Genomic DNA, 3,470 nt, shown 5'->3' with positions numbered 1-3,470 from the left:
CAGAATTCTCTCCTTTTCAATTCCATTTGTTGATGTGATCTGTATATGATTGGGTGTATTTTTCTTCTTGTTTATCTTGTTTCTCTGATCTTCTTAGATTTACACACTGTAATTTTATGTGAGACTAATATTTTATAGAATTAAAAACTATTAAACTAACTACCTACTATGTGTTCAGTGCTGGACAGCTAAAATGATAAGTAAAAAGAGCCCTATGTATATCACAGTAAAAGATACATGCAAACTATTACTTTTGACAAAAATAGAATGATGTCTGTACATACAAATGTACTTACACATTCACACGCAAACTTGCACTATTTTTGGCCATGAAACACATTCTTGCAGCTGTTTTCTAGGTGCTTTAAAAATATGGTATTTCTACAGCATAAAATTTAAAAATCTTGTAATGGTAGGGTACGAAAAGATGGTGGAGAGGAGAGAAGTTCTGAGTCATGCTGAGACAGAGATGTAGATTGACAATGATAAAAATGGGTTAAATGAGAGGCGGTAGCTGCAATGCCAGTGGCAGTAGTAGCGGAGACATCTGTGAGTGTATTTCGGAAGACGGTGCTGATTAAGGAATTCCATGTGGTTTTGCCATGTTCTGTTCAAGAGTATCAGGTTAGAGAGCCTTATTCTGTGGTTAAAGCTAGTAAGAATGAAACTGGTGGTTGAGAAAGAATTGAAGTCTTAAAAAATGAACCTTATGAGGGACAGTAAACACACAAAATTTATCGTCTAAATAGCAAAGCTCCAGCATTCGTGAGAATGATTGCTCCTGACAGTTCCTTGGTATTTTATGAAAAAGCCTGGAATGCATATCCCTACTCTAGAACAATTTTAACAAATGAATATGTGAAAGATTATTTCTTCATTAAAATTGAAACATGATACAAACCAGACTTGGGAACATTAGAAAATGTACAAGGTTTCAATCCTAACACATGGAAAACTGTCAAAGTCATCTACATAGATATTGCAGATTGAAGTCAAGTTGAGCCAGCAGACTACAAAACTGATCCAATATTATTCCAATCAGTTAAGACCAAGAGAAGCCCTTTGGACTCAACTGCAAGAAGGAGCGGGCAAATAACCCAAGACTGCCCTAAGATGTGTGCCTATAAGCTGGTGGACAATCCAAGAGGTGGGGACTGCAAAGTAAAGTAGAAAACTTCATTCAGAGGCAGTAAGAAACGATATTTATAAACTTTTATTATCAGTTTTTTTGTTGGATTGACAGGTGGATTGATCTGACAATGGAAGACATTAGAAGGAGGGAAGATGAAACTCAGAAAAAACTAGAAAAAATGGATAAGAAGGTTCCATCTGAGGCATGTCAGCTGCTGATGTCTAGATCAGAGTTAGAGACAATATCAAATTGTTTACATAATCAAAGTCAGGTGAGGGGAACAAAGGCAGCCAGTGATGAGTGAAAAAGAATCTGACCAGTACCTTGCAGTGTTGATATTTCTTAGACATGTGCTTGCAATTTTGGACACTCATGCAGAGCTTCCCAACCATGTGTGTATATATGCATGTGTGTATATATCTGTAGCTGTATATAAAATGCATGTATAGCTGCAAATAAAGATACCCACAGTCATGTATATATATATGTACACAAAAACATGCTGAAGGTGTTAGTACAATATCTCCAAAGTACTGTACCTATCTTCAGCAAGAATGCAAAAGAAAATATTTTTGATATATATATACCTAGAACAGATTTTTAAAATTATCAGAGTAATGTCATTAACGGGCAAATTGAAATTTAATACTAGCTGGTATGTTTAATAAATGTCAAGTTGTGGACCAACATATATATAGCCTTTTATTATCTTTCCATTCTTTAAATCAGTCTTAGAAATTTTTATTTTAGACCCATAGTAAACAGACACGCACAGAAAAATTCATTTTATTTTTTTTTGGTATCCCAATGAATCTGAGATGTAAACTGAATGTATTTGTAACTATTTATATTTGGATAACCATTATCTTACAGCCAACTTTGACAATATCTATTAGTGATAGGTAAAGTCACAGGCCAATTTTACTTGTTTGTCCTGAAAGAAAAATCCTTTTAAAAGATTTCTGATTTTTACTGGATTTTGTATTTTCAGTTTCAAATATTTTTCTATATCAAACCTAGCTAAAACGGAGATGACAGTTTCTGATCTATAACAAACTCTATACAATTTTCAGGTACCTATTAAAAAGAAATTAAGAAATTATCTTAATAGTATTGTGGGCTGTGTAGAACAAAGTGAATGTACAGTACTTCCTTGGAGTCTTGTTTCTGAAATGATTGTTTTCTAAAATTGCAGCTTGAAAACTATCCAAATGGTCTAGTTTCTTCACAGTTTACACAGTAGGATATAGTGATGATGTTTTGCTCTTTTCATATTGAAATACACTTTAAGGGTGAGTGGGGAGAATGCTGACTTTGAGATAGGAAGAAAGAAACAGTCAGAGGTTTGCCTGTCTATGGTTAGGGGACCCTGCTGAAAGACTACTGTGCCTCTGCCCTTTCAGTGTTCTCTCAAGTAGAACACCCGTGGGAACAAATCCTGGATTGGCATTATATAAATGCTGGAATACTGGTGAGAAAATGTTGACCCTTTTTTTTTTTTTTTGAGGGGGTGGATAGTTCTTTTAAAAAGGCAATTATAGCTAGGTAAGATTTTTTTAATCAGCTTTTTCTGTCTGAATACACCTTTTCTCCTGTCAGAACTGAAAGCTTGAGTAGAGTGATATTGTGGAAGCCTTCAGGTCACAAACTGTCTTCCTTAACTTCTCATCCCTCCTCAAACATGCTAGCCCCTGTAGTCAAATCACATTAGTAATATAACTTGCTGGCACCCAACCATCCCTGAGCATCATTTTCCCACATGTCCGACGTCCTCACTGTAGGGATTGCAGTGGATCAGGCAGGGTGTTTAGGATTCTTACCATGCCTGCGAGGCCCTTTTGTCCTCAGCCACAAATCCCACATCCTGTACTCAGGATAGAAACACAGGTTCACTTTCTGGGCACTGTTGTAAGATAGGTTCTGTCAAAGCTGAATCATTGTCTGCAAAGTATGTGGGAGAGGAGTATTATTGCTAATTTTGTGAAACAAAAAGTCTAGTCCTGTCTTTTTAATGAGCTTAACTCTCACTGACCTCTGTAGCAACATTGGGAGCTTGGGAGCACATGGAAACAAGAGCCCGACACATGGATGTTAATGTTTTTCTAACAACTGTGGAGATTTGAGGGAATGTGCGGTGAATGTAAAAGACCTAGTTTATTTGGCAGTCTCAATCACAAAATGCCAAAAAAAAGTGGGTTAGGAAGATAGAAAGGTAGGGAAAGAGAAAGAGAGGAATAGGAGAAGGAAAATGAGAAGAGGAAGAAGAAGAAGAGAAACAAAAGAGAAGAAAGAGGAGGAGGAGGAGGAGGAGGAAGAGCGGAAGGATATGAAGGTGGAA

At 36.4% G+C, this 3,470-nt stretch overlaps 1 pseudogene; it reads left to right on the top strand.

The window, feature by feature from the left end:
- Positions 1 to 519: 519 nt before the first annotated feature.
- LOC143671784 (phosphatidylinositol transfer protein beta isoform-like) lies at positions 520 to 1,436 on the top strand (annotated as a pseudogene).
- The last annotated feature ends 2,034 nt before the right edge of the window (positions 1,437 to 3,470 follow it).

Source organism: Tamandua tetradactyla, chromosome X, assembly GCF_023851605.1.
Source record: "Tamandua tetradactyla isolate mTamTet1 chromosome X, mTamTet1.pri, whole genome shotgun sequence".
In the NCBI taxonomy this organism is placed as follows: Eukaryota; Metazoa; Chordata; class Mammalia; order Pilosa; family Myrmecophagidae; genus Tamandua; species Tamandua tetradactyla.
Note: the sequence above shows the minus strand (reverse complement) of the source record. Positions and strands in the feature narration are given on the sequence as shown.